This window comes from Agelaius phoeniceus, chromosome 5 (genome assembly GCF_051311805.1).
Source record: "Agelaius phoeniceus isolate bAgePho1 chromosome 5, bAgePho1.hap1, whole genome shotgun sequence".
In the NCBI taxonomy this organism is placed as follows: domain Eukaryota; kingdom Metazoa; phylum Chordata; class Aves; order Passeriformes; family Icteridae; genus Agelaius; species Agelaius phoeniceus.
In genome coordinates, this window is record NC_135269.1 from 18,531,799 (window position 1) to 18,556,800 (window position 25,002).

The 25,002-nt window shown below is 40.6% G+C and overlaps 1 protein-coding gene across 4 annotated transcripts in view; it reads right to left on the bottom strand.

The window, feature by feature from the left end:
* Positions 1 to 25,002, bottom strand: part of LOC129119816 (fatty acyl-CoA reductase 1-like) — a 118,133-nt gene that overhangs the window by 33,674 nt on the left and 59,457 nt on the right. The gene's annotated exons all lie outside the window — the stretch shown is intronic.

Consider the following 25,002-nt stretch of genomic DNA (forward strand, 5'->3'; position numbering starts at 1 on the left):
CTGTACGACAACCTTTAAAGTGGAGAAAATCCAGAGAACTTCCACAAAATAGAACTCATAAATGGCGAACCAATGAGCACATTAAAGTTGAGAGAGCTAAATTTAAAAAAAGCAAAAAAAAAAAAGCACCAAAAGCTTTCACCTCTCATATAAAGAAATGAAAGGGATTGCTTAGCATGATTCAGGAGAATATAGGCAAGAATTGCTCCTTGTGAAGGAAATATATAATTTATCCTAATAGAGACACAGGCCAAGGGATTAAATATCAGGGCAAGAATTTCTTAAAAGAAAAAGGTGTTCACTGTAGAGCAATTTTAAACCCAGGGTGTTTGAAATCCCTCTTCTGAAAAGAGCATTGGTGTACAAATACAGGGGAGCAGCCTATATATAAATACACAAAATAACACTCCCCAAGGATGTGCATCCATACCTCGGTGATTTCAATCAGCAACACAAATATACAAGTGATCGTCACAAATTTAAACTACTGAAGGCACCAAAGTCATGCAAACAACTCTTAAAAAAACACCTGATGTCTGTAGTTTTGTCCTGCTAAAAGGGTTTATCAGACTTGTGTTTGCCATTGATAAAATCCTCCAATATATTTACAGAAGGAAGGTACCACAACTATTTTAGAATTGCCATTGTAGCAAATTTGAGATGTAACTGGGCAGCTTCAAAGTAATTAGCAAGCAATTAATCTTTAGCCTGGTAATTTCCAGCAATAAAAACCAGGATTATTCCGTCAAGTAATGTGTGAAAATGTAGATCAGAGAGCTTTAACTGGGACAGAGCCTTTTCTTCCCCCCTTTTTTGCACTCTGTCTCATTTCCTCTTCAGAAAATTATTTTGAAGTACAGTTCTTCTCATGGCAAATAAAGCATAACTCATCTCATCAGTGGGAAAGCAGGCAGCAGAGCGTTCCTCATTACAGAAAAACTAACGGCTTATGCTTCAGAGCTATTACTTTCCCCTGAGTAGAGCTAATGTAGTGGAAATACAGAACCCACCACCAACACTTAGTAAACAAAACAGCTGATTACTTAAATGATGAAGACTACAGAAACAAAGAGAGGGACAGAAAGTTTCAGTAAAGGTCAGATAAGACTAATATGTAAATCCAGCTATTTGAGATGTGGTTTTGAACAGCCAGCTTCCTTGAAAATTGGCTGCTGACCAAGCCTGCTGTTTTCGAGCAAGAATACTTGAATTACACAGCAGTGAATCTGGAACACTTTCCAAGTCAGGCACTGTGGACAGAAGCATGAAGGATTTGAGAGACATGTAAAAGCTTTCCGTGGTCTCTAGCGCCATGTTATATGTGAATGGACAAATCATGGATAGAACAAGGGGTTTTCTGATGTTTATCACAGATATTCCTGGTGCCCCTGGGTGGTACTTTGAGATCAGCACTGGTGTTTGACAGGGAAGAATGTAAGTGCAGGGAAGGAGAATAGCAACACTTGGAGCTTTTCCTATAGGAACCACTGAAAATGTTTCTTCCCACTCATTTCCTAGGACTACTTTCCTTCTCACCCTTCTCCATAACTATGCCCCAATGAGGCCATGGGTAAACAGGAGTCAATTGCCAAAGCATGTCTGTAGCAGCCACAGGGCCTGCAAGGTCTCCTCTTATTTTAGGCAGTCAGTTGCCTAAGATAAGAAATGCCTAGTCATGATGACTGGACCAAGAGACCCCTTTTCCACCTCGGACCCTCATTATCTTTCTGTAAGACCATAGGTCATATTTACCTCGACCCTTACTATCGGACTGTTTCCCAAAACCCATATACCCTATATAAACCCCTGCCTCTGCCCAGTTCGGCAGAAGAGCTGTCACTGTCACCCTTCGCAGAGGCTGCCAATAAAGACACGTGTGGAACCTCACACAGTTCTTCTCCTCTCTCATCCCTGCCTCCGCCAAGGCACTTAGCAAGTAAAGAGCTGAAATCACTAATGAGCTGAACTCACCAAAGAGTGATCTCACTTAAAGAGCTGAGCTGCTTGCTAAGTTTGCCTGCGGGGGGCCTGCCTGAGACACCTGGACAGGTTGTGCTTAGCGGTACTTCGCTACTCGGGACACTTACGGCAGCTGGGGTTGGATAGACCACGAGAACCCAGACCATTATACATGTCAGCAGTCCCAACTGGAGTCAGATCCCTGTGCCCTTGCTCAGTTCCTGCTTTGCAGAATTGATTACCTTTGATTGGCTGTGAGAATCACTGTATGGACCTGGAAATATCAGTAAGTATAAAGTTATCCAGACACAGGATCTTTATGTGCTTTTCCATACCCACTGCCTTTAATCACAGATCTTCAATGTTTCACTGCCAGATTTGCTTGGACACCCAGGAACTTCAGGAGAGTTTGCTGAATTCCTGAGGATAACCAGACAGGACTAAGGGTTGTGCCAAACACAGACTCCTACTTTTTGGAGATGCTTGAAAGAAAGAGATGCAAGAAAGACTTGGGAAGATATTTAAAGAAATTACCAATATCTACTTTATAATTTGAGAACATAATGGCTATCACACAGACACAGAGGAGGCAGCACTGTATAAAACACAGTGCTGGGATGCAATTCCAAATTTTGCTTCAAGGACAAAACACCTGGGTCATTCAGCTCCTAGGCAAATCTTGAGATGCAAACTTCTCAACTTGGGCGCCTCCGAAGAGCTCCTCCAAAGAAATGGCATCCTAGGGCGGGTGTCCTGCACTTCCTCACCCTGTCCTCCCAGAAAGCACAGAACATGACCATTAAGAGAATCAGGGGTAATGTGGGCACACACCATTAATTAAAAGGGTATAGGGAGTTAAAAATCCTTTAATACCACACACAGCAGAAGCTGAACAAATCAAGAAAAATGCATCAAATATTTAAAGCTACTCAAATAAAACAGAAATTCTTCAAACATTGCAGTGAGAGGGCACTCAAGTGTAGAGAGCTGAACATCTGCGAAATGAGTACAGCAGAATAATAGTTCATTCACTCTTCTCGAATGAACTGTGCTAGAAGATTACCAGAAAAAAGAACAAGTCACTGGTCACAAGTGAGGAGTTACCCTGGAACCACATTTTTTCCCAACAGATATCGTACCTGTGGCCATTTTTTCCCAACAGATATCCTACCTGTGGCCTACCTTTCTTGGAAGGTAAGAAAGCTTTCTGGCATGAGTGCGAGCCACTTCCTGCCAGCTGGTCCCAGTGACTGAAATTCATGCTAAGGATATTGAATTTATGGATGTGTCAAACAGTACAATCAATTAAAGATGGAAGTTTTGCAGGAGGTTCCTGGAATGCGTTGATGAGAACTTCCTTCTCTAGGTGATAAAGGAGCCAATGAAGAGAGGTGCTGCGTTGGACCTTGTCCTCAGCAACCTCTTGTTTTCATCAACAGGTTCAGATGGGATTTTCTTGGAAATTTCTCCCTGTGAGGGTGGTGAGGCACAGGTTGGATAGAGCTTGGAGCAAGCTGGTATAGTGGAAGGTCCATGAAAGGGAGTGGAACTGGATGATTTTTATGGTCCCTTTCAACCTAAACCATTCAATGATTTTGTGATTTACCTAGGACAATTTCTCATTTCAGCATTTTTCTTTTGTGTTCACATCTGACACAAATATTTTGTCAGATATGTCATCCCACATATATTTTTGTTATCTTCATCATGACAACATAATTTTTTGAAGGGTGCTTTAAAGTAAAGCTTTAAGTTGGGGTATGCCAGCCTGTGAAATACCTGCCTTTTTTCCTTCCTGTCCCTTAAGTAGAACCATATTCCAACAGTAAGGCTACAGGCAGCACACAGAGTGAGAAAACAAATGGGAAAATCCCTGAGAGTTTATCAGAATTTAATGCAATTTAGAAAACTGATAGGAAGAGCAGGGACACTACTAGAAGTGAGGGGCCTTGTGAACAAGAAACTAACCCAGTGAAGAAGAAAACAGTTGATATTCTAAGAAAACATCTAAGAAAGGATGTCTTAATCATTGTAAACCGATTTTCTGTAGTGTCACTATTCCAAGCAAGCAAGGTAGTAAGGCGGTAACAAGTAATCCTTGATTTCCATCCAAGGAGCCTTCAGCTTAGAGAAATTAAAACTTCTTTAAGAAGATAGAACCATCTGTCCAAATAGAGTCTGCTACTTACAGCACAATCTGGCTCTGCAAGTACCCCTGCTACTGGAGACAAACTGTAACCAATGCCTCTAATTATGGCCAGTTCTCAGAAGAATCCATAGAAACCTTTTGGATATGGTTGCAGAAGCCCCTCTAGAATCACAGCTCAAACCTTTTCTCTGAATCCAACCTCTTTGCATGTTATTCAAAATATGGACTTTTTTTTTTAACAATGCTTGGATCAATTAGTTCTGCCCATAATGAACATTCTTAAAATTCACCAATTCCTGGCCATGGGTAAAAACAAAACAAAACAAAGCTATTAAAAAAACCAATTCCACTGAATTTTGTCAAATTATCTGGATGTAAGGAAAAGGCAGAGTTGTCCCAGGAAGTCTGTAGCAGCCTTTTGGCATGCAGACTCCCTTTTCCAGTTGCTTGGGTTTCATCAAGCAGGAGGTGTTGTCTTGTTTCACAACAAAGATACCTGTTGTCAGGAGGGCCATTTCCCCTCAGTCTGTAATAGTAACACGTCTACCAGAAGCAGATGTCACTCACTTCCCCGTACAAAGATCAGAGTGTTGCCACAGATGGCTCAGCTACACTGTCTGAAGTATTTCTCCCTCTCCTGCTATTGCAATTGCACCCCCCTTGAATGTTCTGACAAGGCCTGATGGTAAAAGTTAAGTCAGATGATGTTTCACACACCTGGCAAGACTGCTCCTCTTTAAGGCTGGGAAAGATGAGTTTTGTCTGCAGTCAGGTAGGACTTTTATCTGTGTTTTGTTGGGTTTTTTGTGTTGGTTTTTCATTTTTGTTTTTTGGTTTTTTTTTTTTTTTAAATCGAGAAATCCAATTATTTTAGTATGGAAAGAAACACACACATGTTTTAAACAGGATCAAGAAAGCCGTATCAAGTGTCCTTCAGCCAGGCTCAGGTTTTAGCTTGCTTTGGCACCTCAGAGAATACTGAAGGGGAATCAACAAGCCTAACTTGTCAACTCTGGCATTCTACTAGTTCTTCCAGCTAAAGCCAGAATATTAAAGCTTTCTGAGCACAGGATTTGTGGCTCAAGACATCTTTCACACTTACATGCATTTTTCAATACATCTATCAGGAGAAAAGTTACTTTTCTCTGTAAGTATATTTTCAACTCATACTGCTTCCAACGGAGACCAAAGAGGATAATCCATGTAAGCTGAACTGGAATTCATGCTCTCTGCCTTTAGCTTCCAGCTCTAGGTTGCACCAACTAATTTTATGTTACCCAGCCCATTCAAGGCAGAAGGGCTAATTATGCTTCAGGTGTAGCAAATCACTTGACCATGTGTCACCAGAAAGAGCAAGGTTTCCAATCAGGTTAAACTGTGCAGGGCCAGAAGTTGGATTTGATGATCCTTGTGGGCCCTTTCCAACTCGAGGAATTCTATGATTCTATGAACAACAAAAAGCTTTTTGTACACAAAAGCCTCCCCATCTGAGCAGGGATTACCAATAATGAGCCTGTATCCTTGGCTGTGGTCCCATAAGATTATAAATACTTTTAAAGTTTTAATCTACTATTGAAAAAAATGTGGCAGAAGGAGTAGAGGAGAAACAAACAGAACATACCCCAACCAACCATCCTGAGGTACTGAAATGCACCTCTCAGCCCACACAAGTAAGAAATACACAATGTTTGCAAATACTACTTGCATGAGGCTATCCTATATATCCTAAATATGTATTTAACTGAGGCAAGTACAGGTAATTTCTCTACCTGTCTTGCTACAGTCGGTAGGGGCAGCCTATTGGTTTTCCAGATTCCTGGGGGGAAAAAAACCAACCCAATATTTAAAGATCTGCTCCAAACTACGTGGTTGTAAAGTTAGGATCTCTAGGGCATACAGTACAGCTACCACAGTGTGATAAGGTGTATGCAGAAGGTCCTGATGGAGCACCAAGAAATACTTCTCTTGAGAATGAGGAAAGCCAGTGAAACAGCTCAAGGACAACAAGCTGCAGGAGCACAAAACGAGAGTGTGACAAATGGGCTACTCTGGTGCTGTGTTATGCAGGCTATGCACAAGAGGAGAAATGGCTTGTGTTTAATTAGAACTGAGTAGAAGAGTCAAGAATAAAATAAAATTGTCTTAGTGAGTGAATATGGTCAACAATATGATGCCAGCATGAACTGGATGCTGGCAGGGCTAGTTTTGTGGTGCAAAGTCTTCGAAGTCACCTGTATCCAGGCAACCATGTAAGTAAAACTATACAAATCAAGACGGCCTGAGGAACAGCACTGAAAAAACCCACCAAACTTGAGTATGAATACAGCAGTAATGGGACCAACTAGGAGAAAAAGTAACTGGGGATACACTGTCTGAAAGGAGTCTGGATAGAGAAAGTGATGTGCAAGTGTGGTCCAAAAACCAAACATCCAAAAATAGAAAATGTGGAAGATATAAAATCAGGTAGAAGATAAAAGAGGACAGAGCTCTTTTGCTCTTTTTTTTTTTTTCTGGAATGTGGACACTTACAAATGGTGATGAATCCAAGTCCACAGTGATGTCGAAAAGACCCCTATTGGATAACCTGCTGGAGTTGCCATCATGTCTTCATCTGAAAAGAGCTGGTGTGAGACAGTGAGAAAGACGCGGTAGACTTGAAGTGGTTAGGGAGATAGAGTTATAACTCAGCAGAAGTTGGATGTGATTCATAATAATTGTAATGGTATTTAGTAGCTTTATAGTTGTGTGTGCTTCTAGCTTAGTTATCATTTAATTGCTGTATTGGTCTCTTCACAGTGTACTGGTTAATTTAACATCATCATAATCTCTTAATTCAGGTTATGTCTTAAGCCTGGACCCTGAAGGGCAGAGCCAGGCTCATAAATTAACTTATGGCTACCTGCTTTGGCTCACCAGCCTGAAAGACCATCTCTATCCTTCAATCAACAGGAACAGCCTTCAACCCACCTCCAGATGGATGCTCAGCCTCACACCCAGCCAATCTCAGTCTTCATCCTCCCACCAAATCACACCTGTAATTCCAAAGCACTTGTAACAGAATGAAAAAATGCTAATCTCGGTATTCTCAAAATTTTTGTGCTCAGCTCATGACATTTCTGCTTGTCACACTTGTACAGGAAAATTACAAGCCCACTGGTGTGTTTTGATTGAAGAGAGATTCTGGAATTGTTTTGTGGTGTCATCCCTGACAGAACCATGACAGCACGAACACACTTTCACTGCTGAAGTTATAATTGTGATGGGGCGACTCTTGTACTCCACTGGCCCTCCACCCTCCTTTGTACTTTTCTTTTGCAGAACCCATTTTTGGTGTTGCCATACCACTGAATCTCCATCTCTCTGGGACCCTTTGTACACCCACCAAGTCGGTATCTCCTGAGCAGCTGTATGGGGTGCCCAAGCAAGAAAGGAGAAATACTGCTGTGCTGCAGCTGCAGAAAATGACCTCTGAAGTGGCATGCACCTCAGTGTTGAATGTGTGTTTTGTATTCTCCAGCACTATCTGAGTTAACGGCCAAGTATCTCACAAACTGAGTGCTCTAACTGCACAGATAGGCTAGTTCAGACTCATTTTCACAGCAAATTGGTTTTGAGTCACCAGGTCAGCAGAACTATGACTAAAGAACAAGGAAAATCCTATTCCATGCCATTTTCCTTATGTAGAACATTTTATGGCAACTCACCCCTTTCAAATGAAAGGCATTCAGTTTTGGCATCTACTCTTCGGGGATAATAGCCCAGCTATTATCTCCACATCATTTGCCCAAGTCATCACTCAGAGCATTGCAATTTTGTCTAATTCAGAGAGAGTAAAAATGTACTAAACCAAGAATATCTTCTTCCCTTTTACACTGGAAGAGATAACTCTCCAAAACACTGTGTTTCCTTCCCTCCCACATGCCTAAAACCATCTCTTGAAAAGGCTCAATTAATATAATAATATCTGATCATCACTCTCTGAACCAAGAAAAATAACAACTAATATACAACACTGACAATGCTGGAGCCATCTGTATCCCATAGGGTATGAAGATCAGTGATGTGCCACCATAAAAACAGCAGCTCAGGAGATCATCTCCAAGATTAAAGCCCAATTCCAGAAGAACGCCAATCTATGTTCAGCATTGCAGCCATGGAAATCTGTATTTCCTTGCATGCTGCTCAAAAGACCTTGCCAGTTTAGGTATGATTTTACCAGGACAGATTCAATTTCTGAAACATTATTGCTGGCTGTTTTGTACTTAACGATAGCCCTTAGCCCTGCAGTTTGATATCAGTTATTGTAGCTAAGAATAGTTTAGAGCATGTACAGTCATTTATTTTAAAAATGGGCATTTTTACTGTAATGCCAAAGGGAAGGAGAATTTAAGTCTCAGACTGCTTAGCACTACTTCTATTAAACCCAAGTGAAACTCTGTCTTGTCTGCTACATTTTTAGTAGCAGCAGCAGAATATTCAGGACTACTGGTTAACATAAGAGGTTGGGAACTCTCTCCTACACTGGAGTCAGCCCTAAACTGAAAAGTTTGCCATAGATATGGACTTCTAAATAATTTCCTCTGAGCTGCGCTGGGTCTGCAGGTCTAACAGACCTAAAACTGCATTTCAATCAATGTAGCAACCAAAGAAGTCCTGAAAAAATATTGCCATATAAGAAAAGGCCACTCCATTGCACTACTTTAAGATGTCATGCTGATAAAATTGAGATGCTAACTCCTAGCTGGTGGGATTGTTAAACACCCTGAAAATGAAACATCAGCATATCAAATGGCCGACAAGGAGTTCTTAAGAGATTACTCAAGACTGAGCAGTAGCCCACAGTCCTGGGTACTTCTTTTGAAGAGGAAAACCTGTTTCACGGGGAGAGACTTTAATCCACACACTCAGACATTGTTTGTATTGGTCATGAAAGTCATATTTTTCAAACCATGACCTTTAAGGGATAAGTGTGTATTTATCAACATCAGCAGACTGAAATGAGGTTTAGTGAAGAATCTGTCCAACTGTACATATTGATGGGTCTTCCATCTTCAATGGTTTCCACCTTCAAGCAGGCAACCACAAATGTGTGGATGCAAAGTTTCTCCTAGTGCAGAATTCTTTTTTATTTCATTCTGAGTTTTGAGTGTCTGGTTTTCTCCCTCCTGTGCTCAATTACAAATACATTAAGATTTGAAAACAAAACAGCTTAGAGAATCCCTTCCATAAGGGAGCTTTTAAAAAGCAATTTCTTTATCATGGAGAAATACCGCTGTCAAGCATAGAACAGGCAGCCCTCTTCATCATTCATTTTTGTGCTTGTATTATGGTCATTTTTCCTATTTCTGTTCATCAGCAAATCAGCCTGATATATTAATTCTTTTTTGAGAGTCAGTCTTAGTCACTAGAGTCTGTTCACCAAGAACCATCTGTTCCGCAAGATCTTCCTCCCACACACCACGGCAGAATTACGCCTACAACCAGTTTCTTCTATTAGGAAAGAAACTACTGTAACAAGCTGGGTGACATGAGTCCCGAGAGAGACAACACACGAACTCATAACTTTGTTCACTATTATTATAAAGCAATATCCATTGCTCAAGGATTGACTCTGGAGGACAAGTGAACCTGTGAAACCCACTTCCTCCCACTCTCTTGATACAATACCAAGAGGTTAAGACCTGTCCAAGAAGTGGGAATGAGGAAAGACTGGATCATGTTGTGGCAACCCTTCTTCCCCTCCCACAGTATGGACCCTGATTTCATGGAGTATGTTTATGTGGGAGTTAGGGGTGATGCTCCTCAAATTCTTTCCTCTGCCTCCAGCCTTTTCACAATCATGCAGATGTCTCCTAATCTTTCTGACTCCGACTCCTCCCATCTACCTTACCTAAGTAGGTGACTGGGAGAGTCTAATCAGATTAAACTGAACCAGCTAACACATCTATTATGAAGGTATCACCTCACATCAAATCCATGACATCCGCCAAATAACAGCAATGAAGTAGGAGCCCCATCCCAAGTGCAGGACACAGACAGGCAGAAGCTGGACTGTAGCCTGTGCCAGGCATTCCAAGACCAGGACCAAGTGCACCTTTGGGTAGCTGTCACCTTCGCTTCTGTCACTTGAATTGCCAAATTGCAGTGGAGGAGAGAGCGAGTAAATGCATGCCTTGCCTTCCACACGAAAGACTCTCTCCTGGGAAGGACTGAGAAAGGGAATTGCTGGTTTCAGGTTAAAGACAGCACTTCTCTTCCCTCTCACCTTATACAACATTTTCCTTCAGTTCCTAAAGTGACCTGCTGAACTGACTCCCTGGAGGTGTGCTGCTGGCCTCAGAGAAAATCTCATCTCTTTTAACAAAACACTGATCTTTTCAGAACAGAAGTGTCATTCCTTGCCACTTTGTCTTTTCACTGCTGCAGCTCAGAAGTCCTGGCACCTTCCCAGTTCATGGGCTTTGCTGTGCCTTTGGAGCTGGAATCCATCTATCCTTGCTGGCAGAATAAAAACTAATGAAAACAAGGGAAAAGGACTGATGAGTTAATTAAATGCAGCTCCTGTCAGAGGATGGGAGCACAAAAGCAGGTGTAGGCAGAGAAATTATCCAGGGGCACAAGAAGTATCACACAGGAGCAAAGCAAAGATGAATTTGATTTGAGCCACCATCTGACAAGAGCTACATAAAATGTTTTGAAGAAAGATTAATTCAGCAAATTACATCCACCCAGTCAGGTCTCATCGTCATTTATAGAAGGAAGGGAGTAGCTTAATTGTTTAATTTACAACATTACCTTATATATATATATGTTAAAATATGTATTTTTAGCCATACAAATGTTGAGTACAGCTTAAAGCCTCATTTCATTGACTAAACATCATAAATAATTAATTTAAAAATCTAGCTATTATTTAGTAAAATACTCTTTCCTTCTTTAGTGCTAAATTACTTTCACTGAAAGTTGCCTTTCCTGGACACTGAGCTTATCTTACTTTGGGTTTATTTATTTTTAGCACAGGTGTCTATCACCACTCTGGTTTCATGTTCTGCTGATTCTGCTGATACCAAGGATTTGAACATCTATTAGTACCTGAACAATCTGCAGACAAGCACAGAAAGCTGACTGCTTTCCTAGAGAGCACCTGCACTCCAAGGAACTCACTGCTTCCATGGGTGCACACGAAAAGCAAACCCAAAAAGGATGGTCTCAAAGTTGTATCAAGTGACCAAGGAATGACACTGATTAAATGTCCCTCAACCTCCAGATTAGATATTAGGCATAAGGGAGAGAAGGGTAACTAAAGGTCTCCAGACATGTATTTTGGATTTCAAACAGGTTTTTTAATCAAATATTCCATTAATACCTATTACATAGTCTCTTTCATCAGTAAGTTCTTTATAAAGAAGAGCCACATAATTTTTCACAGGAAGAAAGAGACACATAGATTTCAAGTGACTTACCCAAGGCCACACAAGTGGAAGAAGAACATTAGTTATTTTAAAGCCCTTTAGGAGGCAATATGTCTTCTTTAACCAAGTGCTTCTCTCCTGAGAGCTGCCATTTGAGGGTCAAATTAACATCAAAATTTTGGCACTAACTCAAACCCTGATCTATGCTTTAAAAAAAACAACAAAACAAAAGCACATGTTTAGGCTTGGGAATATTATCTCTCTGTAACTGGACAATAACAAATTTTGTGTAAGAAGGGCAAGATTCATTGGGATGAATAGTAGAAAACTTGGATAACAGGCTTGTGGAAAAATCTTCTCTTGTAGTAGGTTCCATGTGCCCTCTGACATTTTTTATTGCTTTTCAGTCCTGTGAGAGCACAGGCCCCCAGGGAGAAGCACACGGGTGAGGCAGAGGAATGTCAGCCCGAGAGAGTACTCACCAGCGCTACGAAAAGATGAAGTTAACTGGAGAATGGTTCTTGCCTCCAAGCAGGCTGGGAACACCACTCTTTGCAGCTCCAAGCTTACTAAGAAAGGATACAAATAACTGCTTTGCTCTCCATGCCTTTCCTACCCACCATAAACTGCTTTTGACCAGTTCTAATCGGGGCCTAACATTTATCTGGAGTAAACTGCCCAGAGGTAGCAATCCTGATGTGTCCATGGAGTTAACATGGATAGGGAACACAGAATTTGCTATTTGGTGATCTGGGGATTTCATCTAAACCAAAGGAAAGCAGTAAAACCTGTCCTCAGAGTGTCACCATGATATTTTCTGAAAAATCCCTTTGGCAGGATTTTTCTCCTGAGAAACTGAGAAGCCTCAGAAAAGAAATGTAAACAATAATTATCTGATTGCCTGGAATGCGACTTAAAGAACTGTTTACCCAGCATGTGTATTGTTTTTAATTAACGACCAATCCCAGTCCAGCTGTGTTGGGACTCTGGTCAGTCACAGGTTTTTATTATTCATTCTTGTTTTAGCCTTCTGCTGTCTTCTCTCTCTTTCTTTAGTATAGTTTTAGTATATAATTTTCTTTTAATATAATATAATATCATAATATAATAAATCATCCTTCTGAGAACTTGGAGTCAATTATCACCTCTCTCCTCATCCTGGGGACCCTCACAACACCACAACATCAGAGGACACATCTGAGAGGGACCAAGGAATGATGTGTGACCAAAGCAGACACTGGTAAATGGAAAAAATTGATGGATAATGACTAAGCAGAAAATCAAAGTAATCTTCTTTGCAATAAACAGATGAGCACAGAGGAAACTGTATCAACTCTTGTTTGATGCAGCACAGACCACAAATCAGTGCTGGAATGGTACATGAAAAACAGAGTCATAGATCTCAAAAGCACCTATTCCAGAGCTTTTCATAGAGTCCATTTTGTGCAGATGGATGGGTATCACACAATTGGATGAAGTTAAATGTATACCACCACTATAAACAGCAGCAAGGAGTGATGCCTCGGGATTGCTGGTGCTTGATTTTGGTTAATTTTTATGACAGACATAAGCAAGGCTTCAGTTTAGCCACATCTTTGGGCCTCCAGCACAAAAATGTTTGGTCTTAGAACAGTTGTTCAGTCATCCCTTGTTCTTATTCCAAATAAGCAATCATCACATTCTCTAAAATCTGGATCCTCCCAGTAAAATTAACATTACATTTTATTTTGACAAATTACATACCAGTGCATTTCTTCTGCAACTGATTCTATCCAGCACAACTTCATTGTAATGAACACAGCCCAGCAGAGGCAGAACAGTAAAAGCCAAGGGATATATAAATACACTGGGAAAGCTACCAGCACTCAGGAGTTCAGAGACTCAGATCCTGTTTCCCTTCTCTAGCTTCCTAAGTTAGATATGACTTCTAACAGCACTGCCAGTTACCAGCAGAGCCTGTAGCATAAAGAATGCACTACAACCTGGAGATTTTTCCCCTTTTTTAAGGTACTAAACAGGGTAAATGCCCAGACAAATTCTTAGGGAATTCTGCTTATAAGTGACCTCCAGGCAAAGCATGAACCATTAAACCCTTGCAGTCTGAATGTCCAGTCAGGTTTCTTTTCCCCACCTTGACTGTAACATCCTTATCTGCATGCTGGCAATCTGATGGAGACAATGCTGAAAGCTTTGCCATTGCCCAGGTAAATGATGCCCATGGCTTTCCCTTCATCCACAGATTCAGTCATTTTATCGAAGGACCTGACTGGTCCTGCTAAGTGTACCAAGGGTAAGTCATAAAATCATGGAAGGGTTTAGGTTGGAAGTGACTTTAAAGATCAGGGATCCATGGGCAACCATAGCTTCTCTGAACTTCCTGTGCTGGGTCCTCACTACCCTAAAAGGGAAGAATTTCTTTCCAATATCCAACCTAGATCTATTCTGTTTCAGTTTGAAACCATTCCCCCTTGTCCTGTCACTCCAGGCCCTTATCAATAGAGTCTCTCCATCTTTCTTGCAGGCTCCCTTCAGGTACTGGAAGGCTGCAATTAGGTCACCTCTTTTCCAAATCCATGCTGACCTTCAAGTCACCTCCTTTTCCTTCATGTACCCAGAAAGGTGTGAAGAAAATGCACACCATGATTTCCTCTTTCAGGGACAGGAGTGAAACTGCCTGGTCTGCAGCTGCCTGAATTGACCCTCTTACCCCTTCTGACAAAAGGTGAAGCATTTGCCCTTTTTTTCAGCCATTAGTGTTCTCTAGAATGTAGAAATACTGAAGGCTTCTGAAATAAATGGAATCTTCATGCTCTCTTTAGCCCCTGGCAAAGAAACTGGCTGCAAAACATACCCACACACAGAGTTCTCGTCAAGTCAGCTTCCTGGAGATCAAAGCAAGGGCAGCAGCTTGGGAACTGCCCACATCCAACTGGGAGTCAACCATCAGGGAGACAGCATGCCTCTAGGCATGGATACAGCACAGTAAGGAGCACATCAGCTTTCTGAACAGGTTACTGCCTTTCTGCAAGCAACCTCCCCAAGAAGAAATCTAGCCATTAAATTGTTTTTCCCTCCTCCACCACTGAGAATTTTGTCACACTTTGTATGGAAATGCCCTTCCCAGCGCTGAAATTACCTGTGGGTGTATACTTCAGGTGCTTAATTCCTTGGGTGTGGGCACACATACAATGCTAGAAGCGGCATAGTTGTACTCACCTGGTCTTCTGAAACGTGAGCTTATCAGAATGATAAGCCCTTTTCTTACCCTCCTGCATCCCTATTGTTGCATTCTCACAGCCTGCTTTATACCTGAACATCTTGAATAATGAGTGAGGTACTTCTAAAAAAGGTTTAAAGAGGTCAGACTGAGAGCTGTTACAGAAAGTATCATGAAACTTTTAGTGGAGGTGTAATTACCCATACTTACAGTGTGTGCGTGTGTCTTAGCAGATTTTGATACATCTTCAATAAATAAAATATTACCATAAACTTCAGACAAGTACAAAGCTATCTGGACACCCTAATTTTTCAAGATGTATTCAAAACAAAGAGAATCCAAATAACTTATTCTTGCTTCATCCAAAGGGGAAATTTTCAATGTCGTGGAAAAAACTGGCCACTGACTAGAAATTTTTACTGTAACTTAGTAAAAATTTAGTTATAGTTCTGCAATTATAAAAATAAAAAACTGAAGTAGTTGAAAAAGTAAATTGTTACTTTGGAAGAGTATTTTGGGGTTTCAGGATTTCTTTACCCTCTTTTTAGGGCCCTGGGGTTAGAGCTTTACCAAAGCAGTCAAGGTAATTCAAGAAAAACGTCCATTTTGCTTGTCCTTACCCATGTTTTCTTTGCCAAAAAAACATATGGGAGACATTCTTTTCCCCTCCCAACTAGGAAGGTACTGACTGTTCATTGTAAACATTTAATTATACAGATGAAGTATTCATAGTATTATACACAACTGTACAAATTACATTACTGTAATCCCAGTAATGCCCAGCTTGGGAGCCAAATCCAGGCTCCTGTTTTGCTGAGCTCAGCAGTAGACTGAAGGCTTGAAAACACATTTTAGTGTTTGGCAGATACAAAACCAAAATAAGAAACCCTTGTTCCTAAACTAAGCTATGAAATCCCACTTTTAGGATGAGATGGCAACACAAGGAGACAACTTGCAGAATAGACAAGAAAGATGAGAAGAAGACACAAAATAATGGAGATCAAAAGTACACACACAGTTAGTTAGTATCAAAGGTTTGTTTGGTTTTTAAACAAGCCACAAGTCAGTGCTTGTTTTTTTTATTCATATTTGCTATTTCTACTGCAGCAGTGCCCAGAAGTCCCATCCAGACATCCCACTCTCAGTCCCTGCTTTTAAATCTTGATGCAATCAGACACTGACTATCCCAAAGCTTCATGTATGAGGAGATCACTCTAAGTTTTCTCTCTCATCTAAATCATATAAATAATAAGTCACAACACTTGGCAAAACTCATTCAATTCAGATTGTAATAACATAAGGCAAGTTTCTGTTAACTCTTCAGTGGCACCCACTTCAAGACAATCTCGTTGAATTTAGGATAAGCACAAGAATGATGCACCACTGAAGACACACCAACCTTCTTCAAAGAAATTAAGTGAAAGCTTATAGTAACTGAGCATATATAGGGTCAAAAACCAGTCTAGTGATAATTTTCAACAGAGTGAATAAAGCGTGCCTTGATTTTAAAAACATTTAGCTAGACTAGCAACCCTTTCTCTTCACCAACTCAAAATCAAATATAGCTGAGGCCAGAACAGCAGGCTCTGGACAACCACCTCCACAGTCCAGAGTGCAGCAGTGAATCATACCTGATCCCAGAATTAACAGGCTTTCCCTCTGCAGAGTCAGACCAGCTCATTCTGGGAGTCTGCAGTCAGTTTGTGCTGTTGACAGTCACACCATCATTCACGTTTAACTACGAATGGAAGAGCTGTTTTGTTTCAAGAAGCAAAATTAATTTACAACACTGATAATACTCTCACTCCCAGCTCCCTTAAAAGAAAACAAAAGGCCTAATACATGCCCCCAGAAAATTACCAAAGCCCAATTTTCAGGCTTGGTTTCCTTGGCGCAATTCAGATGTTTTGATTTATGTATGCAATATTATGACGCGAGTCAGAACCTCACCGTTTTTTTAAACAATCTCCCTAATATATTTGGCAGTTCTTATGGCTCTGGTAAATGTAATAAAAACAGCAGGTTGGATTTGTCAGAGTAAACTGCAGTCAAGGGTGACCTCCAGACAACTTTTAAGCTGTGTGATCCTCTTGAAGACAGATTTTAGGATCAATTGTGGGACACCCAGAAGATCAAAAGCTCTGGATTTTGAGTATCAAGATGCACCCCTGTGTCCCAAGCAAGAGCTCTCTCAGAGGCCCAAAGGATTAGAGTACTTCCCCCACTCCTCCCCAGTATTTCAACAACTTTTGTTTATCCGTGTACTAGCCAGGGATCAGGTTTTGAAAGGGAAGTAAAAACAGAAGTTTAAAGATTCTGCCCCACTATGTTTAGGATTTCTTCTTAAACTGCTGTGTTTTGTTGACAACAAAATTTATTTCTTTCTTTTCAGGGTGTCTCACTCAACCCACTACACAGGGTCTTCTGACAAAACTGGTCCTTAGGTTTCATTATTCAGTCATGGTTTGCTGCTACAGAAGAAAAAAATACTGGTAAGAAAGGCCAGAATTCAATTTAGGAAAACAGAATAGCTTTCTTTAAGAAAAAAATGGAAGAAACAGCTGAGGATAGAATGGAATAAAATCAGACACAAAGGATAAAATTTAAGTTCATTTGAGTTAACTTTACATTGTGTTGAATGACCAAATAGCCAATTCTGCTCTTTGGGTGCTGACTGATGGCTCCATGGCCAACCCAGCCATGGAGAAACTGGGTTTCTCCAGAAAACCAGAGAAAGGTTTGCAGAAAGAGATGAGCCTGTGTTCTAAGCTATGGTTTTCAGGCCCTCAGAGGGTGTCTGAGGTCAGATGTCCTCATTCAGCCCCTATTCCAAGCAGAGAACCCACGCCCACAGATGAGCTGTGGTACATGAGCAGATCCGTTGGTGTCTACAGCAGTTCTGAAGTGCAATAGTCGAAAAAGGAATAGTGCCAACTTGCACACATCAAGAGCCAAGTCCCAGGCTCCAGCAAAATGACAAACATTGTTTAAAAACATGTTTGCTGAAGGCCTTGCTGGTGAACGGGTCACTTGGCAAAACTGTGAACACAAGGCATGCTGTGCAGCTGCCTAAAAGCTCAGCTCTCCTGTGTGCCTGAGCAAAACCAGGATCCAGGAGAAATCGGCAGCTTTAAAAGGATGCCCAACAGGACCTCTATAATGATGTTGCTCCATGGCCTTGCTGCCAGCAAAAGTTGCTGGGAAATGGCTCTTATTTCTGCTACTGATGTAAAACTCTCAAGTCTGCATAGAAGAGCTTTTCTCTTCAACGCTCTTTGCTCTTTTCCCTTCCTCTTTGAAAATGCCAAGCTGAACTCCTCCATGCCTGTCAGCACACTCCCCCGCTTCCTTGACTTTTTCCTTTAGGATATGTAGACAGGAATGGTGGTGATGCTAGAAGTTTTCTTCTGGCAAGGAGACCTGGAAAGATTAAACTTTCCAGATGGAGAGATCTCTGACTGGCATAAAAGTAAATTTTGTGCATTAGAGAATCTAAAGCTTCCCTTTAGTCATATGAAAAAAATTCTAACATTAGGATACTATTTCCATCTCCAACTTAACACACAAGGCTGAATTTAGATGCAGCCACATGGGAAAAGAGGTGGATGAGAGCAGTATCAATAAAAGGCGGATGGTCAGCACTACCAATAAAACAATTACTTCTTGGGTTTAGTAGCTTGCAAATCCAGAAATTGTCTAGCTTGCTTATGTTCCAAGGCTAGAATCAGATGGTATCGGTTTCCCAGATTTAGAAGAGTGATGAACTGAATTTTCATCTCAGTACCAAACACTTTTCTCTGTGTTTAAGTTGCTATCATCTGAAGTTGAAATACTGGCAGGGAAATCAAACTCATACATGTAATTATCCAGAACAAAAAGAAAATCACCAGAATGGCACAGAATTAAAAGGACGGCTTGTATCTACTTATGTGGGCCCATTGCCTCTTCGAAATCTACCTTTCAGGAGATATTCAACCAAGGCTAAATGAAGTTACCAAGAGAAATTCCACTGATTCCAGGAACTGGGCCTTGGCTGCAAACCAGAAAGTACTCAGGCAGAAATGCAAATTCAAGCAATGTTATGAAGATCCTTTAAAGCTGTGACTCAACTGCAATCTTAGTTTGCTAACTTCCTTATGAGAGTCCCTCTTTCTTCTGTATGACACCCTTGTACATTGAAGAAAAAATATTGTGAAGTTACAGGCTGTAAGTGTCTCAAAATATCGCTGCTTATGGAGCACCTAAAATGCATTTAATTTTACAGATGGCAGCAGATGCAGCTTAACCGCAACCTCTATGCTGTTACTGGCAGGAGGAAATCTTATTGTTGATTTTCTTTTTAATTGCATCATTCTCAAGATTCTGCATGCTCATTTGCTTCAAGGGCTGAACTTTTATTTTGTCATTTATCAGCTGGTGGAATCTTCACTGCAGAATCTTCACTAACACACAAATCCCTTGGGATACCCACCACTAAATAAAACAAAAATGGCTAGCTTGAAAGAGTGCCCTGATGCATATGTGTGCATTTGTGTCTATATAAATGTGTATGTGTTAATTGGGCTGCAGAGCACAATGCTTTTGTGCTGGCTGCAAAAAAGCTTGTCCGTAACATTCCTTGGACAAAATGAGGTCTCTGACCATAAGAGTTGTCACACAGCAGCATACTGTTAACCACAGTATCTTTACAGATTTAGAAGAATAACTGAATATTAATATTTAAACATGTGCATGTCTCTTGTCAGATATCTTATGCGAAACTGAGAAAATTCTTCTTTGTTTTCAGCTTTTTTTAAACTTTATTGCATGAGCAGCACATACGTTAGCATACAGTTGGCTATAGGGATTTTTCTGGAATGCTTCTATTTGAGGCTCTGTATTCTCAGGTGTTGCTGTTTAGATCACCATCTACTTGACATCACAAAGTGATTTTAAGGGGAAAAAACCCAGACAAACAAAAAAACCCTTCTGAAATCTGATTGATTTATCATGATGCCAGCCACAAAAAAGTTGCATGAAACCAAGAAGTAAAGACAAAAGTGAGGGGCAGCTTTTACAGATTGCTCTGCAGGTGGTGGGTATGTGTATAGAATGAAAAGAAGACAGAAACCATTAACCCCTTTGCTGGTGCAGCTGAGCAAGTAGGCACAGAGAAAGCTGAGGTGTACAAAAAGATCTTGTTTTACCCTTCATACAAGGCACACATACATTGCAAGGATCAAGACTGCTGAGCTGGCAGCTGCTGCCAGGCAGGTGGCCCCTGGTTGCTGTTGGACATCCCTGATTCATGCTGGGTTTCTATTTACAGGGGAAGATGAGGAAACTGATGTGTCAGGTTTTGACACCAAAACATTTTTCTTCACAGAATGATGATCACACTTGAAATAAACTGAGAAGCATTTTTGCTTTCAATGAATTACTAATTTCAGAGTAATCCACCAAATTTCTAGTTTCATATCGTACTGTGCTCTTGTTTCTCATTTAGAATTGTATGTCATTTAAACATTCGTAATTTCTTGGTGATTTACTGCGTACCTTTGTACAACTGGAGGAAACTGAAAACTGCATTCTATTTTAAAAGAATTGACTTTACTACTGTGACTACCCGTAAGAACAGAAGGACTGAAGACAGTTTGCAAAGATGGAGCATTACACTGCGACCTCTCCTTGACAGCAATAAAACAGGTTTGAATTCTGTACCATCTGGCAGAGCTTGTGACCTGGAGACAAATGGCATCCCCAAGGCTTCCCTGGGTTTCAGCAGCATTGTTTCTTTAAATAAAAGACAATGTACACCATTAGGTCATAATCCTTCCTAGAGCTTCCAGTACTGCAAGTTCTGCTTTTAAGGGGCCAGATCAGCAGAACCATGCTGATAACACCACAGAACTGCATCTCTAAGTGATCAGAGACTGATGTTTCAGGGAGAGAGTCATGCAGGAGTACAAGGAGAAGTTATGTAATATAAGGGAGACAGCTTCTTGCAGTCAGAGATGCCTTTGGGAAGGGTCTAGAGCACAAGTCTTAGGAGGAGTGGCTTAGAGAGCTGGGGTTGTTTAGCCTGGAAAAAAGAAGGATCAGGGCTTCTCTCATGGCTCTCTACAACTACCTGAAAGGAGGTTTTAACAAAGTAGTGGCCAGTCTCTTCTCCCAGGTAACAAGTGATAGCATGAAAGGCAATGGTCTCGAGTTGTATCAGGGAAGGGTTAAATTGGATATCAGGAAAAATTTTTTCACCAAAGGGTTATCAAGCACTGAAACAGGCTGGGAGTGGTTGAATCACCATTCCTGGAGGTATTTAAAAGATATGAAGATGTGATGCTTAAGAACATGGTTTAGTGGTGGACTTGGAAGTTCTGGGTTAACAGCTGGACTGATCATAGGAGTTTTTTTGCCAAGATAACTGATTCGATGGCTCTATGATTCTCTAACTCATTTGTTCTTCAAACACTCAAAGATAAAAAAAATATTATTTTAGTTCTGGCCTTGAACACTTCAAGGGATAGGGCACGTACAGAATCAGAGAATCAGTTCGGGTGGAAAAGATCTCTGAGATCACTGAGTCCAGCATATGACCTAACACCACCATGTTCCATCAACCTAAAAACTTCATTAACCCTGATCCAAGTACAAGCCCCTCTATAGTGGTCACACCAGATTTCAGGGATGCTGTTCCAGATGGAGTGACACCGCACTGGTTTGGCATGGAGAGCCTTTACTGCTTATGGTGATGAGTGAGGGGGCAAAGTCATAGGAGGGAAAGATAAACCTCGAATGATTTGCTGAAATTTACAGGGTCTTGCTGGATATTTACTGATAAACACAGCACATTTAATGAGGAAAAGTCATAGGAGCAAAGTCATAGGAGGGAAAGATAAACCTCGAATGATTTGCTGAAATTTACAGGGTCTTGCTGGATATTTACTGATAAACACAGCACATTTAATGAGGAAATACTGAAGAGACAAAAGTGTCTGACAGCATTGCCCATCCCAATGTGCAGCTCCAGGCAAAGCTTTGCAGGGAAAAGAAGGTCTGTCTGTAGCATCCACTTTAACTAGAGGGGTTAACTGTGGTTGGACAACAGAAAAAAGCAGCAGCATTTTACAATCACACCCAATTCCCCATTTTCAGCAGCCTCATTCACAGCCTCCCCATTTTCTCTCTGAATTATCAGAGACATTAATAAGAGCCTTTTCCACTCCCCACTTTGTCTGATCTTTCTAATTAGGAATACTGAACATATATATATATATATATATCTGAGAAAGAGCCTGGCAGCAGCAAGCAGACTTAGTTCACTGCATGCAGGGCATGGAAAATGTTCTGCTCTCCCAGGGTCAACAGGAAAGCTACAATCAGTGACTCAGCATTAGCGCAGTAACTGCTCTCCAGGGAATCCAAGACAACCCCTTCAAGCATTCCTGCCTATTTCTGTGCACAGAGGGATCAGACAGCAAAAATGCTCCTTGAAGCAATTCTCTACCTCCGATAAAGACATCTCTTCCATCAACTAACAATTATATAGCCCTGTCAAGTTTTGCCTCATGATCCACATCTCTGGCCACATCCAGGCAGCAGCCCATACTAAAATCTGGGGCTTTTTGTGGAACAGCTGTGCTCCGTGCAAGGCAGACGTGGCATTTCATTAAGGACAGGGTAATAGCTTGATTCCCTTAGGGACTTGCCGCTGGGAAATAGAACATCTCCTTTCATAAACAGGCAAGGTCACCATGCTTGTTTTGGATTTGATGCTGAGATAACTGAGTATCTGTTCATTATATATTGAATATTAATGCACTAATGCACCTGCATGTAAAACTAATTTACTAAGGAAAGCAGCCTTATATTAAATTTCAATGCCTATTTAGCTACAGAATGCAAAGAATTCTGACTGATGCCTATAAACTATTTTCTGTATTTTACTTTCCATGTTGGATTCAGAAGTTGAAAAATTCCAAGTAACCAACTGTTGAAAAGCACAAACTAAGTTATTTTGCCTGATCATACTGTATCACCCTTTTGTAACCCACAACTTCTCTTCTATTTAACAGGAGTCATCTTTCAGCAGATTCACACGTACACACTGTGAAGAAGACAGGACACAAATGTGACACTTCAGTATTCAAACCCCTGTAGATATAATGATAAAAGCCACACAAATTTCACAGAGATATTTGAAAAGGGATCAAAATTCTAGGCAAGTTCTTTCAAAATATTTCTAAATACTACCAAAAATCATGAGTCCCCAGAGGACCTTTCCTGAAGAACCTAAACATTATCCAACTAATTTTAACCAAACTGCTTCACTCTGATCTTACTTCAGCCCAAATACTCATTTTATCTCTTTGCTTCGAATATTTAGAAGTTGACAACTTGCATTTCTCTGTTCCTTTGGTTCCTGGAATACTTACTTTCTGGATGTGCAAACAAGAAATTCCAGAGGCCAACACTAGGTCAAAGCTAGATGTAAAAGAAGGAGTTACTTGCAAAGTGAATGTGTCATGGGACAGTAGAAGATTACACAGGGTAGGATATGAAAGAAGAAATAAAGTATATTCTCCTAAACCCGGATACAAATACTATTCTGCATTAAATCAGTAGTTTGTGGGGAAAAAGAGTAATTATTCACTAGAGTTTAGAAATTATAAAGGTACATAAATAAGAGAAATGATTTTACTCTGCAGCTTCCTGTGCTTACTCCAATATATCTCATCAGAGACAGTGATCAGAAATTTCAAATGCGAATGTTATCTGAAGATTTGGAACAAAGTTTTGCTGCATTTTGATTTGTTATATACCTCAGGGATTTCCCAAACTGGAGCATGCAAACCAGAACAGTAAATGAAAAGGCAGTCTCTAGATTGTGATCAACTAGAAGAAGTCTGCAAAAATGTTAAGAATAATGTTTCCTGCCATCCTTGTCTGTCATTAAATTAACATCTAGTGGAATTAACAGTTTCATTTTTAGAAAAAAAATCTCCAAGGGTGTCAACATTTGTACATGACAAACACCTTTGAGGAGTAGGTTTTCTGCCTTAGGCAAGGATTTTTGAGTAATTTTAAAATGATCAGCATCAGAAAGACACCTTCTTCCTTAAGAGGACCTGGATGAACTTGTGTAAGTTTTTTTTCTTCCCAAGGCTGCAGCAGCCTAACTTAGAGCTCTGCCTTCTCCTTCTCTTCATTTGAAACACACTGGAGCAGGCTGCCAAAGGTTCAAGCAGAGGTCATCATGTCCTGTTTGCTGTTGGCAAGTCTAAAACTGCTGAAACATCCTAGGAAGAAAAATGGGTACATCTAATACAGCTATAACAATAAAACAGTTACTAGGGAACCCCATCTAGAGCTAATAATACCTCCAAGTTGTGCTGCTCAACTGAAAAGATAAGCCAGCAGCATTTATACATAAAATGCAAACAGAACTTACAGAAGTCTTGATAAATACCTAGGTTTATCATTTCCTCAAGTGTTTTAAAACACAAAAGGGAAAACCACACCACACTTGGGATTGTTTCACATTATCCACTGTGATGAAAGCTGGGGGTGGACTTGGGAGTGTGAGGTTAAAGGTTGGACTTAACGACCTTGAGGATCTTTTCCAACCTAAATCATTCTATGACAGACTTGCAGAAAGCAACTAATGTGACTGTTTCCTTTTATATTACTCACAAATTTTCCTGAATATGAAAACAATCTACCCTCAGTTAAAAACACACCAAAACCAAACTACCTCTGTTCTTGGGACATATGTAAGATTTTCCTAGCTTAATGCCTCAAAACACCAAAAGGAAAAAAACATGTTTTCTGCCAGACCTACTTGTCTCAAAGTCAACTATTTTACCTCTAACTTCTGCAGAAGGAGAAGGATTCTTCCAGTCGAGTCTTGCTCAAACTTTTAGACCAATACTCCATAAAGGCATGTTGACAATTCTCAGATTAATTCCTAGTAATTCCTTGCCTGCTAGGGCCAGATCTGTCCCTTCCTCTCATTTCACATCAGCTATGTACAAATTCTCACTAGCATTAGGCATGAGCTTGAACTCTGGCATTTATCATAGCTGGAGGAGTCTGAGCAAGTTCACAACCTCACCACTGGCTTAAGATCCATAGGATCTTGAGAGCCTCAGGCCAAGTCAGTGTCTCCTTACAAATGTTTACATTTAATACAGCAAAGGGCTTTGACATCCTTCTTGTCACTATAGATTTTTTCACTGGGATGGCAAACTAAACAGGATCAAGACACACAGGTGGAGGTCATGCAA